Source organism: Doryrhamphus excisus, linkage group LG17 (assembly GCF_037039965.1).
Source record: "Doryrhamphus excisus strain RoL-2023G ecotype Guam linkage group LG17, RoL_Dexc_Guam_v1.1, whole genome shotgun sequence".
NCBI lineage: Eukaryota > Metazoa > Chordata > Actinopteri > Syngnathiformes > Syngnathidae > Doryrhamphus > Doryrhamphus excisus.
The window spans coordinates 12,807,524-12,831,630 of NC_136373.1; the positions used below are offsets into that span (position 1 = coordinate 12,807,524).

The 24,107-nt window shown below is 40.4% G+C and overlaps 1 protein-coding gene across 4 annotated transcripts in view; it reads right to left on the reverse strand.

Moving 5' to 3' along the window:
• Nucleotides 1–23,636, reverse strand: part of hivep3b (HIVEP zinc finger 3b) — a 71,689-nt gene extending 48,053 nt beyond the window's left edge. For 2 of the 4 annotated variants that reach the window (XM_058083366.2, XM_058083364.2), the window contains exons 1-2: nt 23,356–23,636; nt 1,410–1,461 (exon numbers count right to left, since the gene is read on the reverse strand). The gene's annotated coding sequence lies outside the window, so the exon portion shown is untranslated. The remainder of the gene's footprint in view (nt 1–1,409; nt 1,462–23,355) is intronic. The other 2 variants (XM_058083367.2, XM_058083365.2) reach the window with 1 other exon arrangement.
• Between the last annotated feature and the right edge of the window lie 471 nt (nt 23,637–24,107).

Consider the following 24,107-nt stretch of genomic DNA (forward strand, 5'->3'; position numbering starts at 1 on the left):
TAATAGTTATCCTCCCTGTCTGTGTGGAAGTGGTAAGTTTTTGGCTATTTAAGTTTAAAGGAAATAACTTGAAGGCTACCGTTTAGGTCGCTAGCTCTCTAGTTTGCGAGTTAGCATGTGTCTCAAGACCCTGCAGTTGCGCAATATGTTGTAAATAAAAAGAGTATAAATGTGACTATAGTCGTGTTTTGTCATGTCTACAGGGCTCTAATAATGCTTTGTTCATTTTAATCTGAAAAAAATAATTTGTCTACCCACCAACTATATGTGGTTTCTTAAGTTTTTATTATTTGCCATTTTATTATTATTATATTTATTTATTACTGATTGATTGATTTTCTTTATTCTTGATTTGTTTATTTATTTTTCATCTTATTTTGTGTAGAAAAATAAAAATGAAGATATTTGAGAACAGTGGAATGTTTTATCAGAGCTTTTCTTGTAGTAAATTGGAACCAAAGCGAAGTTTTAAAAATTTTTTTGTTTTTAATAAATACGTTTTTTTTTTTTTGGTTTTTTTTTGGAAAACCTGATGCGGCCCAGTCTCACCCAGACCCGAGCTCCAGTGGCCCCCAAGTAAATTGAGTTTGAGAACCCTGCTTTACATACTCAACGCAGGAAGAAGGTGAGAGTACGTTCAATCGTGGGCACCGTCTTGGCAGCTGTGACATCCAGCAGCTTTGATTCGGCTCACTATGCGTATGTTTTGGTTTGAGTCGGACCTTCTGGAAGAGATTAATGACACTAACGGAGGTTTTGTATAGTCATGATGTTATGTGGGGAAAAAAAAATCACATAATTTTCACACATTTTTGATGCGGCTTGTACTCATTTGGGTCGCAAAGATATGCTGGAGCCTATCCCAGCTGACTTGGAACAAGAGGCGGGGTACACCCCTGGACTGGTGGCCAGCCAATCACAGGGCACATATAGACAAACAACCATTCACACTCACATTCATAGCTATGGACAACTTGGAGTCGCCAATTAACCTAGCATGTTTTTGGAATGTGGGAGGAAACCGGAGAATTAAGTGATGGAGCGTGGAGGAGTGTTGCGTGCAGAAGGCTACCGTGAAATTTTAACGTGAAAATGTGGAAATCGTAAATAGATCATGGTGTTATATTTGTAAATACATTTATAATTTGATGTAAAACAACCCTTATTTGTGTTGTTTATGTTTTCTTACCTCTGAAAATGTGTTGTGTGGCACGTGCCCATTTCTGTTTCTCAACATCTCCTCAATATTATGCTTCCAGAACGATTTACTACACAATATAACTTTCTACAGCCTGTGCAGAGTATTTAACGGGAGTGTGTGACATCATTATTCCAGCTGATCAGACAATAAATTGCAGATAAAAGCCATAAAATGAAACAACTTTGCCCCATCTGAAAGGGGGACGTACCTGTAAATACAAATTCAAAGGAGTCGCCAACTGTGAACCTCACTGCATTTGGCTAGAAAAGAAAAAGAAAGGGAAATAATGACCAATGCAACTGATGCAATGCTACATCATTCATTTTGCTACAACACAATATTGGTAGAAATCTATCATAAATGTGAGTATGTTACCCTGCCACTAGGCCCATGTCTATGTACAGTTGAAATGAAAACAGCAAAGCATACAAGCGTATTCAACAGTCCAAATGTGTGAAAAATATGTACATGTTGGCAGGTCTTCATCATTCGGCACACTTTTAGTAGTGTGAGTGAAAATGTGTGACATCCAACTAGCCAGCAATCCCTTTTCCTTCCCTTTACAAGGAAAACCTCGCGTCCAGTTGCTAAATAGTTCCTACAGTACGTCACCCAAAAACACTCAAAACACACTGAAGTCATTTGGAGGCTGCCACAGCAGAAAAAAGATCTTACGATCTGCTTGTCAAACCAGGAATGCTTAAAAGATGACTGGTGTTTGATACATAAATAGCCACCCTCACTTGAATTCCAGTGTGGCTTAAGAGGAGAAGCACGTTGGTGAATATTCATAAAGGCATGTTTGACGGCAACCTCTAGACCTGGGGTCTCAAACACGCGGCCCGCGGGCCAAATGTGGCCCGCAGGACACTACTTTGAGGCCCCCGCCTTGATATGAAAGTTTAATGTTAGTGCGGCCCGCGCAAGTTTGATATGGATGCTGTATGGTATCATGTACCCAGAAAAAATTATTACGTTTGATTAATGTTCATGTTAAAGTTTAAATAACTGTTAATAGTTACCTCCCTATCCGTGTGGAAGTGGTAAGTTTTTGGCTATTTAAGTTTAAAGGAAATAACTTGGAGGCTACCGTTTAGGTCGCTAGCTCTCTAGTTTGCGAGTTAGCATGTGTCTCAAGACCCTGCAGTTGCGCAATATGTTGTAAATAAAAAGAGTATAAATGTGACTATAGTCGTGTTTTGTCATGTCTACAGGGCTCTAATAATGCTTTGTTCATTTTAATCTGAAAAAAATAATTTGTCTACCCACCAACTATATGTGGTTTCTTAAGTTTTTATTATTTGCCGTTTTATTATTATTATTATATTTACTTATTACTGATTGATTTTCTTTATTCTTGATTAGTTTATTTATTTTTCATCTTATTTTGTGCAGAAAAATAAAAATGAAGATATTTGAGAACAGTGGAATGTTTTATCAGAGCTTTTATTGTATAAAATCAGAAACAAAGCACTGAAAAAGTTTGTATATTTTTCTGTTTTTAATAAATGCGTTTTTTTTTTTTTTGGAAAACCTGATGCGGCCCAGCCTTGCCCAGACCCTAGCTCCAGTGGCCCCCAGGTAAATTGAGTTTGAGACCCCTGCTCTAGACTGTGGGCGATGACAGTGCAGAAAGCAATGCAACACAATGCCCGATGTGGAAAAAAAAAAAAACATTGAAGATAATCTGATCACACAGAAAAGCAATAAAGTGTGAATTACGCAGGTCGACAGGAGGGAACATTAACACAAGATATTTTCCCTGCAATGAAAAAAGTGCCGCTTCTGAGAACTGTGGCTACACTTGTGAAACGAACAGAACAAAATGTTCAGGAAGAAACCTGCCGTCTTACTTGTCTCGTAAATTTACACCGAGATTGGCACCAACAATATCCGTGACCAGTGAAGGAAACGGCGACAGTTTAACGAGGCCTAACCTTCCATCCATCTATCTATTTTCGATATCAGCTTATCCTTTGCAGGCCGCGGTACTGGACTGATCAGGGCTGGCACATTGGATTCCCTGGTGGGCCGTCTATGGCATCTTCAATGAGCTTACCATAGTTGTTCATAGAGCAGACTACTACACACACGCATATAGCGTATACAAACTCCAAACCACACACTGTTCTGTATAAACAGCATATGCCAGGGGTGTCCAAAGTGCCACTCAGGGACCCATTTGTGGCCTGCAGCTGTTTAAATTTTATTACACATTCTAAAAATATATTATAACAAAAAAAACAGCAAAAAATACTAAAAACAGCAGTAATTTTCCAAAAATAAAGTCAAAATATTACAAAGAAAAAATCGGACTCTCCCCCAAAATGTAGTATTTTTACAAGAATAATGTCATAACAGGGTGGCACGGCGGAGAAGTGGTTAGCGCGCAGACCTCACAGCTAGGAGACCAGGGTTAAATTCAACTCTTGGCCATGTTCTCCCCGTGCATGCGTGGGTTTTCTCCGGGTACTCCGGTTTCCTCCCACATTCCAAAAAACATGCTAGGTTAATTGGCCACTCCAAATTGTCCATAGGTATGAATGTGAGTGTGAATGGTTGTTTGTCTATACCCCACCTCTCGCCCGAAGACAGCTGGGATAGGCTCCAGCACCCCTGCAACCCTCTTGTGGAAAAAGCGGTAGAAAATGAATGGATGAATGAATGAATATCATAACTTCATTGAAACAAGTCATAATACCCTATTATGAAAAACAAACTTAAGTCGCAATTTTGGAAAATTAGGTTATAAAAAGTCATAATTATAAGAACAAATTTACCTTAAGAAAATCAAATAGTTACAAATAACTGCTGTTTTAACAAAATATTTTTAACAAAATAAAGTCAAAATATTAAGAGAAAAAAACGATGACAAAAAAATTCGAAAAAAGTCAATTTTTTTTATTTACGCATGCACGGGGAGAACATGCAAACTCCACACAGAGATGGCCGAGGGTGGAATTGAACCCTGGTCTCCTAGCTGTGAGGTCTGCGCCGTGCAGCCCGAAAAACAAACTTAAGTCGCAATTTTGGAAAATTAGGTCATAAAAAGTCATAATTATGAGAACAAATTTACCTTAAAAACATTGAACTAGTTAAAAAAATGCTGTCATTTAACAAAATAAAGTCAAAATATTAAGAGAAAAAAAATGACAAAAAAAATAGAAAAAAGTCAAAATTTTATGGGAACCGGCTGAGTGATTAGCATGTTGGCCACAGAATCAGGAGATCGGGAAGACCTCTCTGTGATATTTGCATGTCCTCCCTGTGCGTGCATGTTGTTTTTTTTCAGAGTACTCCAGTTACCTCCCACATTCCAAAAACACGCATGTTAGCTTAATTGGCGGCTCTACTTTAATAGGTATGAATGCGAGTGTGAATGATTGTTTGAGCCTTGGCTGGCGACCAGTCTAGGGTGTTCCCTGTCTCTCGCCCTAAGTCAGCTGGGTTCTAACATACCCCTGCAACCCTATTGAGGATAAGCAGCATAAGAAATGGATAGATAAACTTGGAATTAAATTCATTCATTCATTCATTCATTTTCTACCGCTTATCCTCACAAGGGTCGCGGGGGTGCTGGAGCCTATCCCAGCTGTCTTTGGACGAGAAGCGGGGTACACCCTGGACTGGTCGCCAGCCAATCACAGGGCACATATAGACAAACAACCATTCACACTCACATTCATACCTATGGACAATTTGGAGTCGCCAATTAACCTAGCATGTTTTTGGAATGTGGGAGGAAACCAGAGTACCGGGAAAAAACCCACGCATGCACGGGGAGAACATGCAAACTCCATACATAGATGGCCGAGGGTGGGATTGAACCCTGGTCTCCTAGCTGTGAAGGCTGCACGCTAACCACTCAACCACCATGCAGCCCAACTTGTAATTTATGAGGAAAAATTTGAAAGTTGAAATATTAAAGAAATAAATAATTTTAAAAAAGTCGTAATACTATGAAAAAGGCTGGACAATATTGGCTATTAGTAAGAAAGCCAATATCAAGCATCTCGAGTTAAAAATCAATATATTGACATGCACACATCAATTGACGTCCAGTTAGTTTTACGCAAAGTGACGCAAAAGGAATTGAAACAAAAAAGAATAATTCAATCATTCATTTTCTACCGCTTTTCCTCACGAGGGTCGAGAGGGATGCTGGAGCCTATCCCAGCTGTCTTTGGGCGAGAGGCGGGGTACACCCTGGACTGGTGGCCAGCCAATCACAGGGCACATATAGACAAACAACCATTCACACTCACATTCATACCTATGGACAATTTGGAGTGGCCAAAAAATAAATCATATCCAAGTTTATAAAACTTTGCCATTTTTTTTAGGTGCTGTAGCATATATTTATCTGTCCAAAACACAGAATACCCCCACCCCAGTATTTTTCCTCACCCCCCCTCCTCTGGGTAATTTAGGCATTCACACAGTAATGGACACCTACTCAGGGGCAGCGAATGGAAACCAGCCCTGCTGCTTCAGCTGCTGTAAGAGTCCAAGAGTCCCTATTAGCTACACAGATACCTCCTAGTTAGGAGGCTGTTAAGCGAAGGCAGAATCTGTGAGCACAGGCAGAAGAGAGAGTCAGGGGAACTGAACCCTCCACTGATGGCCACATGCTAACAGTCAAGCATCTCCTAATTTCCCTGTGGAAACAGTTGTCGGAGTCAGATTCATCCAAAGATAAAACCAGTACCCTTTTAATGACCTAACCTTGTTCTCATCAGAAGAAGCCAGGACAAACACGTCTTCAGAGGACAAAAAATGGAATCAACAATAGACCATCCATAGCACTGATGAAAATTCATACTCTGCAGTGACCTAGCCGGGGTTGCTCCTTGTTGTTGCTGACGCAGCAAAACTCGGGGACTACCTGGATGCAAACACCAGGACTGCTGACTATTTAAGGTTGGCGAGGACAGCAGGGTTACATAATCGAAAGCACCTCGGATCGAAGAAGCGCTTCCTTCAGCATTCTTTGTCCTTTTCCCAGAACTGTAATCAATTCAACATTATTTTTACATAACGCCCTAATTACCGTATGTATTGACATGAGTAACCATTCAGTTGGAGGAACCATTCAGTTTGCGCATTTTTTTTTCCCCTATCGGCAAGAGGTGGAGTACACCTTGGACTGGTCGCCACTCAGTCACAGGACTGGTAAATCATCAGTCACACTCACGTTTACACCTTTGGACAATTTAGAGTCCGCTGTTAAGCTAATGTTGGGTTAAATGTGGCAAAAAGCCATTTTAACCACATGGACCTGCTTGCAGCCTATTACTTTTTATTTTTCTACACAAAATAAGATGAAAAATAAATAAACAAATCAAGAATAAAGAAAATCAATCAATTAGTAATAAATAAATAAATATAATAATAACAATAAAACGGCAAATAATAAAAACCTAAGAAACCACATATAGTTGGTGGGTAGACAAACTATTTTTTCAGATTAAAATGAACAAAGCATTATTAGAGCCCTGTAGACATGACAAAACACGACTATAGTCACATTTATACTCTTTTTATTTACAACATATTACGCAACTGCAGGGTCTTGAGATACATGCTAACTCACAAACTAGAGAGCTAGCGACCTAAACGGTAGCCTTCAAGTTATTACCTTTAAACATAAATAGCCAAAAACTTACCACTTCCACACGGATAGGGAGGATAACTATTAACAGTTATTTAACCTTTAACATGAACATTAATCAAACGTAATAATTTTTTCTGGGTACATGATACCATACAGCATCCATATCAAACTTGCGCGGGCCGCACTAACATTAAACTTTGATATCAAGGCAGGGGGCCTCAAACTGGTGTCCTGCGGGCCACATTTGGCCCGCGGGCCACGTGTTTGAGACCCCTGTTCTATATAGTTACACAACATAACACAATTAACACATTCCACATGATAGACAATGATGACACCGACACAGTCTGAGCATGAGCATGATGGATGTGATCGAGTCAGCCTGAACTATTTGCCCACAATGACTCTCTAGCCACCCACTCACCCACAATATATCCCACCTCATCCATCCTTGCTCCCCAAACGGTGATGAAAAACTGGCCTCGACATCCTGCAGCTGAGGATAAACACAAAGTCCTATGATGGGCACCACATGCTTTTTTTTTTGCCATCATCTGTTTATTTTTTCAATTACACAATGGACGAGTCTGTGTCAGCAGCTCTGGGGTTTTGCTCTGGCAAGAGGAGGCACAAGGTGAATGAGGATGGGTGGGGGGTCAATATTGTGTCTAAGAAAGGCCTCTGTTATCATCGTGGGAGATGTCACAACATCTGCACCGATCGACAAATGAACCTAGCTTCAATCTGACTACTGAAAAAGAGACTGGAGCAACCAGTACATGATTCATCTTCAGAGGCGTGTGACCAATGGGATAGGACATTACTCACTGACTTGCAGTGATTCACTACTTCATGCTATTGTTTGGAGGCTGCGGGTACAAACCTGGGACATTTACACTGAAAAAAACTGTGTTTGGCCATTGACGTAACAATTAGATGCTGCAGGTATAAAATCCCAATAACTCAATAGTCACAAGAAGAACATGCAAACTCCACGCAGAGATACCCGAGGGGGGAATCAAACCCAGGTCTCCTAGCTGTGTGGCCAGCACGCTAACCACTCGAGCACCGTACAGCCTGGAGTGAGACAAAAACTTGGAAATGAGTAAGCTATTTATTGCAAACGACCATTAACGTGAAATAGGCTGTTCATCAGCTGATCAAAAATTTAAGGCCATAGCTCAAAAAAATGACTCAGTAATTAAAGTAGAGTAGTTTCACCATTCTTGTAAATTACCTCTAAAATCCGTTTGGGCATGCCGGATACCAGTGTATCCAGAAAGCTACAGGGAATATTGCTCCAGGTGGTGAAGATAGCTTCACAGAGGACATCCACTGTCGGGAACGCCCCTTGACATCCTTCCCCAAATGTCCTCAATTGGATTTAGATCGGGGGAACAGGCAGGATGGCCCAAAAGAGTGACGTTATTCCGGTTCTGTATAAACAGCATATGCCAGGGGGTGTCCAAAGTGCCACTCGGGGACCCATTTGTGACCTGTAACTGCTTTTTTTTTTATTTTATTACACATTCTAAAAATATATTTTAACAAAAAAAAAGAAAAAAAACAGCAAAAATACTAAAATCAGCAGTAATTTTTCCAAAAATAAGTTCAATATATTACAAGTAATCTCCCCCAAAATGTAGTCTTTTTACAAGAATAATATCATAACTTTGAAACAAGTCGTAATACACTATTATGAAAAACAAACTTTAATTCATTCATTTTCTACCGCTTTTCCTCACAAGGTGCTGGAGCCTATCCCAGCTGTCTTCGGGCAAGAGGCGGTGTACACCCTGGACTGGTGGCCAGCCAATCACAGGGCACATATAGACAAACAACCATTCACACTCACATTCATACCTATGGACAATTTAGAGTCGCTAAATAACCTAGCATGTTTTTGGAATGTGGGAGGAAACCGGAGTACCCGGAGAAAACCCACGCATGATTTACATCCCTAATTTTTACCATTATTTATTTTCAGAATTTACTGTATACAGTTAAGCCCAAAATTAACCACACCCAAATTTAGTGGTAAGTAGTGCTGGTCGATTTTACGATACATTTTATTCTTGACAGCGTACTTCCTGTGGTGGCTATTGTCTCGTCAATGTATTGTAGTTGTCTACACTCATAATCACATTCATACCTATGGGCAATTTAGAGTCGCTAAATAACCTAGCATGTTAGCTGGAGTACCCGGAGAAAACCCACGCATCCACGGGGAGAACATGCAAACACTCCACACAGAGATAGCCGAGAGTGGAATTGAACCCTGGTCTCCTAGCTGTGAGGTCTGTGCCGTGCAGCCCGAAAAACAAACTTAAGTCGCAATTTTGGAAAATTAGGTCATAAAAAGTCATAATTATGAGAACAAATTTACCTTAAGACATTGAACTGTCATTTCACAAAATAAAGTCAAAATATTAAGAGAAAAAACTACAAAAAAAATTAGAATTTTTTTTAATGGGAAGAGTGATTAGCATGTTGGCCACAGAGTCGGGAGATTGCATGCGCGTTTTTTTCCCCGAGTACTCCGGTTACCTCCCACATTCCAAAAACATGCATGTTAGCTTAATTGGCATCTCTATCTTAATAGGTATGGATGCGAGTGTGAATGATTGTTTGAGCCTTGGCTGGGCGACCAGTCTAGGGTGTTCCCTGTCTCTCGCCATAAGTCAACTGGGTTCTAGCATACCCCTGCAACCCTATTGAGGATAAGCAGCATAGGAAATGGATAGATAAACTTGGAATTTATGAGAAATTGTGGCATTGTGCTGTTGAAAACCCCGGTCATGCATTATCTCCACATAGCCAGCTGCCATTTGACGCCCCTGCACAACTTGAAAAAGCAGCCCAAATCATTATAGTGCCCTCTCTGCTGTGCTGTGATGTGGAAAACATCTCACGTTGGAAGCCGTCAAGGTTTTTATAAGACGTTCATTTACCTTTCAATGTCAAATGTTTGACATTGCACAATTACCAGAGTGGAAACGCTGATATATAAATACTCTATAAGCCACTTTCCAGTCTGCTGTGTCTGGTGAGTACATTTAGATCAACATGAACACACACACACAATTTTGCAATGCTTGACAGATGAATATCACTGAACTAAAACCTTATTGGTGGAATATAGGTTTCACATGTCTCCTCTGCAAATGTTTGTCTCTTGTCTCTAAAATGAATACACAAAACCCTAATCCTACAGGAAGATCTCTATGCCTTCTGAATTTAATTAGCCACGTGCGAGCGTTTCATGAGGGATCCGATGAGCTTTGCAAACTTTAATCCTTTTCGCGAATCTCACAAAAAAAAGGGGAGTTTCCATCCCTGTCAGTATAACCAACTTGCTTTTTTCACAGGGTAAACTTAGAAAAGAGGAATAAGTCTGGCGATGCGAGACCAGAATATGACAAGCCCTCTGATTTCACCAAAGCACATAGAGAGCCTGTGTTCTGTCTAGACCAAACCAGGAAAGTTGTCTGTGGGAAAACACTCGTGCAAATATTGACCTTCAATTAGTTGAAACAGTCGCCCTCGTTTTTAGGGGGCCGCAATATGGATGCATCAGCAAAAAACATCATACGCATTAAATGTATATAAACATGTAGGGGCTTGCCTGTGCAGTGTACATAAACACATGTAGTGTCAATACACCTTGCGGTTTGAGGAGACATCAAATGGAAAAAAAATAACGGTGTGTATCTTTAAGCGTGCCATATCGACAAAAATCAGCTCGGTGTCACTAAAAATCACACGATGCTGACAAAAAAGTCTTTGGAGTTTTCAAGCATTAATAGGTCGAGGGAACAAATGACCTTCCCGAGTTGATGGCGGTCGACCACACTGCTGCATAATTAACAGCTTCTAAAGTGAGGCGTTCTTTATGTGACCTTACCTGGCAAAGTAAAGAGACAGCTTGCCAACAGAGACACTGCGGTAAATAACAAATGTGTACATGTGTGCCACCCACACTCACACCACACATGCGGGGCCTACTTTTTGGTTTTTATAACGCATTTCACACATTTTATATCGGGATTATTTCATGTTGGTTTAAAAACAACACAACATGTACGACCCCCTCCTACACAGCACGAGTGGCGCGGAAGACAAAAGACCTCGACCGAAGCCTGTTCTGATTTCACAGGACGTGTGGTACTTAAAACACTTAGAACGAGAAAGGATTCAGATTCAGGATTCATCAGATGCACAGCAGGTCTGAAAGGACTTTCCCGAAATCTCTCTTAAACTCCCGCATACAAGAAATCCCCCCTGCAAACCCCCGAGTCGTGTTCCTGCAGGGACGCCTTACAGTATCTGCTGAGACAAAGGAAGAGGTGAGGGAGGGTGCAGAGTCTCCCACTCATCCATATGCATGTTCATAGGTTGCCATAGAATAGTCGTGAATCTCCACAGATGGACGTGCTGTGGGAAGCTGCAATTAGAGCGTGGTTGCAGGTCTGACGTAACGAGGCAGAGAATAGGGTGAGTACTTGGAAGAGATCCATCAAGATCGTAGTGAAATACATTGCCTCCACGGCATCATTGATCAATACACACACACACACACACACACACATGAGGCATGCATCTTCATCTGTCAACACGGTACCTCCACGGGAGGATCCCTTCAGTTGTTTTACTCCAACATTGTCATCAAATTTCAACAGCAGCTTCTTCTGCACAGAAACGCAAACATGGTGCTGTTCCTGTTTGTGAAAATACACATAGACATCCCATAATGTCCCGTAATCATACATGTGATTTACTTACATGAGAGTGACGTCATTTTCAACACAAACAGGACAGGAGAAGTTAGTATCAAGTGTAAAAATTCAAACATTAGCCACGTTTACATGAGGAGTTTTTCTCTTTCCGAATGGAATCTTTCCGAATGACATTTCCGAAAGCAATGGTATACATGGAAAGGAATATTCCAATCGCCGAATAGTCAATGGGATGCATTCAAATGTAATCTAATGCGTGTTCAAATGAAATAAAACCATTACCATGTATCGCAGCTAAAATGCCAACTATAGTCACGTTTACATGAGGAGTTTTTCTCTTTCCGAATGGAATCTTTCCGAATGACCTTTCCGAAAGCAATGGTATCCATGGAAAGGAATATTCCAATCCCGTGTCTACATGCGCCGCTATAATCAACCAGAATAGTCAATGGGGCATTCGCAGTAAAGCGTAAATACCAACATCACGTGATACCGACTTCCTCCAGTTTTTCTTTCACTTGTTGGAATAACTCCGTATTGCCAGTTTTTCCTTCGTCCAGTCTTGAAATTCAGTTTGAATCAAAAACAAACTTTTCGCCTCCATTTTTAAAACTGAAGAACGTCTGGAGCTGCGTGTTACGTCATATCTCAGCATTCGCTGAAAGAACGCACCCGGGAACAGGAAAAGATAAAGTTCAATCTTGCTAATATTTTATAATTAAGCTCGGCACATGTTTTATATAGATATGTATTTTCTTTTTTAATAAAACTGGACTTGTGAATGGCGTTTAGAAGGGTTTAGATTCTGTTCCACAGATGGCGCTAATGCACACGAAAGCTGCTTGCCAACCGCCAATAAACAACAGAAGAAGAAAGAACGCAGTCTGACAACTTTCCGTTTGAGCGGGTACAAGATACCTCAATCGGATTGGGGAAAGGAATATTCCACCCCTGGGAATCCCATTATATATTCATTCGGATTGGCACTTTTCTTTCGGAATGAGGTGTATACAAAGGTTAGATTCTTTCCGTTTGGGATTGGAATATTTGGGTCCATGTATACGTGACTAGTGTCCAGGAATTCTCATTTAAACAAGCATTGACTTTTTAGAGCACATTTTTACAAGGGAGATCTACTAAGGTGCTTTTTTGATAAGGTTCACTTACAGTCCATGACGCTTTCGAAATTATTCCCATTCGGACTTCAATGTTAAGGGAAATGCGGACGGAATTGTAGACTTGTAGAAAAAAAGATATCTACTGTTAAATGTGGAATTTCACAGCAATTGACAACATGTGAATAAAATGATGTCATTGTGAGAAGAAGGGACGTTTGTATTAACGGCAACCTGAAACACCTGTGAAATTAAGCGAAAAAAAAAACGTTAAAACTCTGGTTGTATGAGTGTTTTTATACATTTTTTCGACAGACCCCACCCCCCAACCCCCACTAGGTCCTGTGAACCCAGTTCTAGTCCCATTTTGGTGATGAAAAACCTACTTCTGGTTAGTTGCTGGGGTTACTTAAGAGTTTGGCTTCTCAAAAACAATATGAGTTCAAAAGAGTAATACATTTGCATGACAAAAAATGCCTCCTTGAAAAAAATGACTTTCTCTGATCGGCTGTCCATTGTTATGTGTGTGATGAAGATGCAACTGCCGCCGGCGCCGTAGCCACCAGAGTGTAAAGCTTGACACTCACTTCTCCCTCTCTGCTGATAACAATGTCGCTGTCCAATAAGTCAGGCTTGACAGCCAGGTACCCACTCGAGTCTATCAGTGGTATCTGACCCCACTGAAGCATGACGCACGGACACGCTACATCTTACAGATTGGAATGCGTTACACCTGCAAAGATTGACCAATCCTACAGGTGTAATGACGTGTCCAAATAGTTTTGTCCGCACGGCATATCGTGCGCGATCACACCAGGCAGGCAAGCGTTATCCTCCCCACTTATAACAATGACATTCTGACCAAGCCCTTCTCAGACATACCTGCGGTGTACAAGCACGAAAGCTTACAATCACACTCTTACACAACATTCGCCACTGTCGAAAGTCAACACATGCACAAAATAAGCCCCAGCGCTGATACACAGGGGAGAGATTATAACCAAGTGTACAAACCAGGAGCCAGACACATTGTGTGCTGCAAAACTACCAGAAAAGACTCAACATTACACTGTCTCATCAACTTAATTTGGAGTGTCGAACAAAAGCAAACGTACTAGTTTGCAACTGCACAGATGCAGGTAATGATTAACCGTCATGAAAGGATGCTTTGAATGAGTCACTGCTGCCTGTCTGCTTATACATCAATGTCCACACAACATTGCATAACCAAAGATGGCACATACTGTATGAAGGCTGGGCAGTCACACTAGCACACATATATTTTTCCTTGATTGAGATTGAATAAACACACACCATTGTTCCTGCCACACAAATTCAGGACTAACATTAAGTAGTGATAGCAACTCATTTCGTAAAACTCATGTAATAATACCTGAATTTTTGGTGTACATGTACTTTTCCCCATGCATGTTCAGGACAATCGTGATGTGGACACTCTGGAGTAAATTCATACAAATCCAAATAAAACTGCGTTTAACATCACCAGGTCAGCATATTGCACGAGTTCAGTGAATATAAGCCAAAGATGTAGATTTTTGTGGATTTTTTTTACAACATTTATTTGAAATGATTAGACTGTTACTGTGCATGACATCACACGTGTTGTCAGCATATTGCACTGGGACACAACATGCCCCCTTTAGGCTCCTTTGTGGCTCTTTATTTATTTCCAAGAAAGACAAACATGTGTGTGTGTTTTGGGTTGGGTTTTTTTTTTGGTGTTTTATTGTGGTTAACTTCTTTTTACACTTGTGTTACCGTTCTGAATGTCTCAGATGCTGCATACTGCGCTTTAGTCGAGAATGAAAGTAAGTAAACCAATTTTACGTCCACCAGTTTTTAATGGTGACAGTTTTCTGAGCATTATTATGTCGATATGGAATAGAAGTCATATGCTGATATATTTAGGTTGAATATCGATAGACAACATGGTTTGTTTCTTTCGTTTTTTTCCTGATTACAGAGTCACCACAGTGGATTTTTTTTTGATCCGCCCGTTATGTTCCAGATGCTCTTCCGGACGAAGACTGATGATGCTTACAAAGTCCAGAACGCTAACCACTACACTATGGCGGGCTCATCGATAACCAATCACAGGGCACATATAGACAAACAACCATTCACACTCACATTCATACCTATGGACAATTTGGAGTGGCCAATTAACCTAGCATGTTTTTGGAATGTGGGAGGAAACCGGAGTACCCGGAGAAAACCCACACATGCACGGGGAGAACATGCAAACTCCACACAGACATGGCCGATTGAACCCTGGTCTCCTAGCTGTGAGGTCGGCGCGCTAACCACTGTACCGCCGTGCTGCCACTGCAATGAATTAACCATTATTTTTTTTCCCCCGTAGCCATTTAAACCAATAAAACAGATAAAAGTGTCCATTGCTTACACATCATTCTCCAACCTGAGTTGTATTTTTCTTCGAGGTTCTTGCATGCTGTCTAAAAGAAAACAAAAACCTAAGCATGCTCACACACGCAAGCACATTCAGTGCTTTGAGTAATCAGTCGAGCGGAGCAGCCAGTCATCTCACATTCACTTTTTGTACAGTATTACAGAAACGCCGCCGTCTGTTTAACACCTTTAAAAAAAAAATTACATTTAAGAGATCACACCAAACAGTCTTTCAGTCTGAAAGGGCAACAAAACGACACATTATTCCCTTCCACCCGATCGTTTCATCAGTTATCGCAGTTTGTTATCTGTATGAAAAGGGCAGGTCTGAGGGAACTGGAACTCGGCACGACCTCTCGTCTGTTGGCATTTCGTGCACTTATATCAACACGTTGCCACCTGCATGGCTGAGTCAGCGTGCAAGAAGTGAAGAAGCGGTGGAGTGGATGCCAGGGGAAAGAAGGAATCTAGTGTGCAAGAGGGTTCCTGTGTTAATTGGCAGAAAAGTGCCCTTTTCCATCTTAAGTGTGGCACCAGTGGGAGGCATGGACACACAAGAGCACACCACACACACACACACACACACACATGACGGCCTCACACATTGACTCAATCCTCCTGTAATCACAGCGAAGTGCTTTTATTGTGTCTGAACAAACTCATTGCGCAAGTCTACTACGATACTTAATACTTTACATAATAAACTGGCAATGTAGAGAAAACCCGTTCTACAACTCTGAACGGACAACACTCTTGGATAAAAAAAAACATGTTAGTATACACTTCAGCCAAATTGCAATGAGGTTAAAAATATGGAAGCAACTCCGACCCGCAGCTTTTACTTTGGGATAAGTCCATACGTACCAGGCTATTTTGGAAAACATATATTTTCCTCACTACGGAGTTAAAAAAAAAAACTATTTCCACACCAGTGGCAATTTAAACAAATGTCTAGTCCACATAAAAACACTCACAGAATGACAAGTGACACTTTAGCCAATCAGAAGTAACATCATGCATTCTGACGGTGATTCAATATAGCGGGAAAGTATGCACATTCATGCTAAAACTAACACTGGAATGTCTGTCATTGCACAAATCACCACAACGTTTTGTTGTAAAACACTCTTTAACCCTCAGCCAGTGCATAGTAATACTTATTTTACATACATTACATACACAAAGATCCAATTCACGCATATGCAAGCAAGAGATAGAGATGTCAGAGTCAAGGGATTCTCCATTGGTGGGTCATGCATCCACGTAATGGGAAAAGAAGATGAATCAACTCTACGTCTGAATATGAATTTTGCTTTTTCTTAGTTTTTTGCGGCTTTTTATGCAACACGCATTCCAAAAGAAAGACTCCTTCAACAATAGGTGTCAAGACAGGAAGAATGTTGTAAGTGTAGAAGAAGATTACACACCGGAAATGAAAGCATAATGACTTCTGTGACAGGTCGGAATGTAAAAAAAAAGCACCTGTGATGCAAATAAACTTTGCAGATGCCACTCTCTCATCCTGACACGCACATGCTATACATTAGCCACGTTTACATCAGGAGATTTTCCTCTTTCCGAATGACGCACAAGAAAACAGTGTATACATGGAAAGGAATATTCCAATCTCCTGTCTACATGCACCGCTATAATCCAACGGAATAGTCAATGGGGCATGCGCAGTAAAACGTAAACAACATCACGTGATTCATCAAAGATGGCGGACGAGAGTGTGATTACCACGGTTGTTGGGACAGTTGCTACGCTTTTTTTTAAAGCAGCAACTTCTTTTAAAGTTTGTATCAAAAACGAACTTTCCTCTGTAGTCCAGTGATGACTGCTCGCCGCCATTTTCAAAACCTGAGAGACGTCTGCGTGTTACGTCACAAAGAACGCACCCTGACAACTTTCCGATTGAGCGGGTACAAGATACCTCAATCGGATTGGGCAAAGGAATATTCAACCCCTGGGAATCCGATTATATATTAATTCGAATTGGCACTTTTCTTTCTCGGAATGAGGTGTATACAAAGGTTACATTCTTTCCATTTGAGCAAATAAACCGAATGGAATTGGAATATTTGGGTCCATGTAAACGTGGCTATTGACAGGTTTTCACAATGATCAACAAAATGCCCAACATAATCACCAAACTTACTTCATATAAAGAGCAATAAAGAACTTCATGCACTCTCTCATTCCTTCTATCTGTTGTGACTGTGCATCTGCGCTGTGAGGCGTTCAGGCGTAAGTTGTGAATGTCAGGCACTAATTGTTTATCATTGTTATTCTATGTACGCATACCCCTCTTTGGGAACCTAAGCATTGGCTGCCCTGTTATTAAAGGTTTTATGACTGACAGATTAATCACAAGTTAATCACTTTATTCGACATTATCTCCAAGGGGAAAATCTTTTGTTGAAAGTCCACCAAAGTATATCAGTAAAGTTCATAACAACACAAATGCTGCCACCCTTAAAAGGTCAAACATTTTAAAGAAGTTTTATAAAATTATAATGTCAATGTTCATGCGGAGATGACCTTACTGAATGCAGAAACCATATATGGCAGTAATGCCCACACCCATTTAAAAAAAAAACAAAAAAAAAGTGCAAGCAAACAGAGCAGCGCTCTCCTTGGGTGCCTGCTGAGTTAGCACCTTTTTTCCAAGCCGGCACCACAAGTGGTCTCCATGCAGACAAGACCGACTCACCGTGAGCATGCCTCTTTGTGCTGATTCAATAAGAAATAATTGCATATTGGCCTTTCTCCACTCATCCCCCTTCACCGCTGTGGCCCCCTAAACATTACTGTATCGTCGTTCTGTACAGTCCTCTACAGAACAGGCTCCAAGGACTGGCTGGCTTTTACACAAAAATGCTTGGAACTGCATGTGGAGCTGCTTATATCTGGCTACTGAACCTCCGTGGATATACAAAGGTACTTCAACCAAACACTTTCTCATACACCTGAGTACAAAACACATGTAAACATCTATTCTGTCAAATTGTTAGCAAATCATTTTCATCTAAGATACACTTACTTGATGAGGGATATTTCATTGCTTATCTTATCTTATAGTCATTTTTCATAAGACAACCCCTTCTTTCATTCATTCATTCATTTTCTACCGCTTTTCCTCACAAGGGTCGCGGGGTTGCTAGGTTAATTAGCGACTCCAAATTGTCCATAGGTATGAATGTGAGTGTGAATGGTTGTTTGTCTATATGTGCCCTGTGATTGGCTGGCCACCAGTCCAGGGTGTACCCCGCCTCTTGCCCGAAGACAGCTGGGATAGGCTCCAGCGCCCCCGCGACCCTCGTGAGGATAAGCGGTAGACCCTAGTGAGGATAAGTGGCATAGAAAATTGATGGATGGATGGATGGATGGGTCATCAGTGGGGAGTGAAAGTTCTTAGGTTGACCTAGCATGATGGCATGATGTTGAGTTATATTCATAAATAATATCGCTTAATAACGCTAAGTGATTAAATAAATGCCTACCTCTGAAGTATGATAGCAGGAAGTGTCTGTTCATTCATCAAATCGCTAAAAATGCCAGTAAAAATGCTCATGTTAACATGCTAATGTTAGCATGTTAACACCTACATAATAGTATCGCTAAAAATGGCTAACAATTCTACTATACTAATGTTAGTATGCTGACAATGCTACCATGCTAACACTTGACTTTTGAGCAAACCCTGTCACCATGATGGCTAGTTCATTTAAAAACACACTACATTGACAGCATCATGAAGATACTGTAATAATAATAATAGCTTAATTCAATCCATTATTTTCTATACCGCTTGCCTTCATGAGGGTCACGGATGTGCTATCCCTGCTGACTTGGGGTGAAAACACACACACACACACGGGGAGAACATGATGCCCGAACAGTGATTCAAACCCTTGACCTCCTGACTGTGAAGCCGTAATAGCCTAATTACACAATTAAATTAATTACGGCAAGGAAGAGATGAACAAAAGAGACTATATTTAGGTAGGTTACTGCTTTGTGCATGGATTCTTAGAGGGAGACATACAGTACATTTTGACATTTGACATGTTATTCTGTTGATGATATTGTTGCCAGCGCCTTACAGAATGCTTGGGAATATTGAAAATACTGTAATAATGCCATCTTCACATAATTGGCATCTTTATTTTATAATGTAAGATGAATGTCTACATCAACAAACATTATTTTGCGTTTTTAAATGGTATCGGAACTTGTGTATTTACGTATCTACATTCGGATCCAATCGTCTATCAGAAAAAGATTTACATTCATTCATTCATTCATTCATTTTCGACCGCTTATCCTCACGAGGGTCGCGGGGGTGCTGGAGCCTATCCCAGCTGTCTTCGAGCGAGAGGCCAGCCAATCACAGGGCACATATTGACAAACAACCATTCACACTCACATTCAATACCTATGGACAATTTAGAGTCGCTAAATAACCTAGCATGTTTTTGGAATGTGGGAGGAAACCGGAATACCCGGAGAAAACCCACGCAAGATTTACATCCCTAATTTTTGCCATTATTTATTTTCAGAATTTACTCTATACAGTTAAGCCCAAAATGAACCACACCCAAATTTAGTGGCAAGTAGTGCTGGTCGATTTTACGATACATTTTATTCTTGACAGCGTACTTCCTGTGGTGGCTATTGTATCGTCAATGTATTGTAGTTGTCTACACTCATAATCACTCATATTACCCAATATATTAGACATAATAACAGCAAATAAGCCATTTAAGACGTAAATAAAATTCCTGTTTGTGTGTTGCTGAGCGGAACACTTTTATTATTATTATTATTATTATTATTTTTATTATTATCGCTGTTGTGAGATAATTTAAATCTTTTCTGGTAATTTTGTTGGGCCCGTGTCTCACTGAACACAGTTCAATGGCCAATGTAAAAGACTACATTCACAATTCAAAAGCTTCTTAAGCCTTGTATTGATATTTTTGTTCATTTAAGTAGTTAATTCAGCCATCTTTCTGCTTGAAAATGTTTAATTTAGGCAAGTGCATCTGTATTTTCATAAAATTAGGACTTTGTCTTGTTAGATTACAGCTTTGTCTGACTTTATTCTTGCAAAATTACTGTTGATTTTGTCCTTTTTTTTTTAGTTTTCATCATTTTTGCTACACTTATGTTTGATTATACTGCACTGTACAGTATTTGTCCCCCATTCAAAGGGTTGTAAGCCACACTTTGCACTCATTTCAATAAATGTTTCAATGAATAGAACTAATTTCCTCATCACATCTTTGTTTCATTTTGTCCAGAATTAAGCTGTTGACCGTCTGTCCAGTCAGAGTCATATATTACGTAACTCGTGCTTTCAGTTTTCAATTCATTTCACTCAATCCAAGTCAAAGGAACACTCACACGGTGCTACTAAAATCACACAACTCTTTCATAAAATGATTAAGCGCGTCAATTTTGTGATACGCAGTATATCGTATTGTATATTGCTTCTTCTCCACCGTTATTGCCGTCTTTGTCAACAAAGGTCTTCAATCAAGCTAAAAGTGACGTTAAATGTAAATTTTCTCAACTCTTAGTTGAATAAAACACACAAAACACTAATAGCTCACCTCTATTTTCTTTCAAAATAGTTTTAATAGTGCTGGATTTAAATTATTATCCTATCATGATAGCACAATGTACCAGGAAAGCTAAATGTCCTGAACAAGTGCTATGACCATTTTTTATTTTTGAGTTTTATTCATAAATAATATTGCTTAATAACACTAAGTGTTTAATAAGTGCCTACCTCTGAAGTATGATAGCAGTAAGTGTCTGCTTACGTTTATATTCATCAAAAAATCGCAAAAAATGCTGGTATGCTCATGTCAATATGCTAGTGTTAGCATGCTACCACCTACGATAATAGTATCTATGAAAATGACCAAAAATTATACTATGCTAATGTTAGCAAGCTGACAATGCTACCATGCTGACATTACCAGGCTAACACCTAGCATTAGCATGATAGTGCTAAATGTTCATATGAGTGTCACCTCGATGAAAATTGCTTAAAAAAAAGCTACTATGCCAATATTAGCATGCTAACATCTAGCAAGGTTTGTGGAGGAGCATGCACAAATACCGAAAATTGTCCTATCTTCCAGTATTAAAGAATCCTTTTTAAAAAATTCCTGGATCCAGATGGTGATATGGATCACCCCCAAAATTCAATCAGCTCCTTTATGTCCAATTTCTGACAATTCCTGAAAATTTCATCCAAATCCATTCAGAATTTTTCAAGTTAAGTTAAGTTGGAGGTTACTACATCACAAACTTTTTAAGAGTAGTACATAATGTACCTGCATAGTGCCTTCCTATGGTGGAATCGCTAACCAACCCAAGGTTTAACATACTGATATAGTTAATCTTCAAATAGCTAAAATAATGCATAAGGCTAAAAATAACCAATTAGCTAAAAATGTCATCCAATACTTCTCTACAAGAGAGGAGAAATATGATCTCAGGGAAGAAGTACATTTGAAACACTTCTATGCTAGGACTACGTTAAAAAGCCATAGCATTTCAGTATGTGGAATCAAACTATGGAATGGATTGAGTAAGACCCTCAAACAATGCACAACGATGAGCCAATTCAAGAAACAATACAAGCAGTTGATGTTTGCTAAATACAAGGATGAAGAGTCTTGAACCAGTCATGATGTGCTATACATATCACTATATTGACACTTACTATGGTACCCATTATGTCATTGGATGCTCATATCACCTTGTACTTCAGTACGGGACAAAAAATGAATTCATTCATTTTCTACCGCTTATCCTCACAAGGGTCACAGGGGATGCTGGAGCCTATCCCAGCTGTCTTTGGGCGGAAGGCGGATACACCCTGGACTGGTCGGGACAAAAAATTAAAACATTTTAAATTAAAAAATAAAATAAAAAACCTTTACGGGCGGCACGGCGGACGAGTGGTTAGCGCGCAGACCTCACAGCTAGGAGACCAGGGTTCAATTCCACCCTCGGCCATCTCTGTTTGCATGTTCTCCCCGTGCATGTGTGGGTTTTCTCCGGGTACTCCAGTTTTCCTCCCACATTCCAAAAACATGCTAGGTTAATTGGCGACTCCAAATTGTCCATAGGTATGAATGTGAGTGTGAATGGTTGTTTGTCTATATGTGCCCTATATGTCGCCTCTTGCCCGGAGGCAGCTCGGATAGGCTCCAGCACCCTCCGCGACCGTTGTGAGGAAAAAGCGGTAGAAAATTAATGAATGAATGAATGAAAAAAACTTAACCTATATTAGGAAAGCAGGAAGTGAACAAATGTAACAGTTACTGATTGTAAAAGTACCAGATGGAGGGGTAGGATTTAATAAGCTTTGCTTCTTCCTACTCCTTTTGGACATGTGGAACTGTGAATTGATTATGGGATGCATTCAATTGTAATCTGATGCATGTTCAAATGAAATAAAACCATTACCATTACTTGTTAAAGCAGTGTCTGTTCCATCATATATGCAATGTAAGCCATGTCTGCATCATCCTTACTTCAAGGCAGTGCAGCATCCGAGTGAAATTCGACTTTAACCAGCTCTGAAAATAACAGTCGTAAACTTCCAACAACTGCGTTGACCTATTGACCTGCCCTCAGGAGAGCAAGCCTCAATTATCCACCTGTTTGCCAGACAGATGTTCCTCTCAAATATGACCTCATGTATTAACATTAGTTTTTAAGGTAACACCCAGAAATACTAACAGAATGATGTTTTCATGCAGTGCTGCTATGTTGTGGGTGAGAATAAAGCAGTAAAAGCTGCTAGCATAGTCAGCTGGTAAGTATGATGTCATCATAGAAGTGTGCCATGTTGAAGTAGGTGAAGTCCATTACAAATAACTTCACAATGCTACATTTTAAATCCTGTTTGCATGCACTGTTGCTCGCTAGTGTGTGTGGGGCATCATTCAAGTGTATGTGTGTGTCCACTGTGGGGCTAAGTACTACCAAAGGCTGTGGAGCAGTTTGGATCGTCCAGTCAAAATTCGAAATAAGCGACCTACTATGCGGTGCCTGTTCTTGTAAAAATATTCATTTTTTTAACACAAAACAACCAGCGAGCCAACTTCACGTCACTGCCTTGATGTGGAAAACGCCATTCTGTCAGCAACTTTACACCCACAGTGACAACACGCTGCCATATTGACAACAAAAAAACACACCACAAGCCGTGTATGGAGCGTTGATATTTACCAGTTTGCTACTGTACGACAGCTGCAGCCATTTATCCGGTGGCGAATGAGCCAGCGGTCCGCATTTCCTGGATTGTGATGGAGCCGCTCGCCGAGCCCGCGGGTCCGGGAGGAGGGAACACCGAAGGGGTGGTGGTGGGGGGGGCGGGCGTCAGGGGGCTTCCCTCCGTGGTGTCAGAGCGGACAGAGAGCCCACAAATCAGCTTATGGCCACAACAAAACATGAAGCAAAACACTCCGAGGCGACGCACCACCCCGCACGGCAGGTCCGGTGGGCACCGCCCCCCTCGCTGCCTCTTCCAGTGGGCTGGCCCGCCTCTTGAATATTCATGAGTGGGATGGAGCAGCCACTGGCGGGAGGACCGCTTCCTGGTAGGGTGGGCGATACTGTAAATTTTGGTGCCGATTCGATATCAACACATTCAAGGACAGTTGCCGAAACCGATGCTAATTACTTGACATTTTTCAGCCTCCTTTAATAATGTGGTGATTTTTAAGTATAATTTACTAGTTACTACGATAACCAAAATGAACCCAAATACAAAGATTTTAGGCAAACTAAAAAGAAACACATTGAGTAATGTATGAATGTATAAATACAGCAGTATGAGACCATTATCACAATATCAACAAAATACTAAAATTATATTACATACAATTGTTTTCACACAAGCCGAGAACAAAATTAGTACTCAAAAGTAAAAATAAATATTTCGCCCTCCTTTATACAGAAACTTATACCCCAAGTTTGTA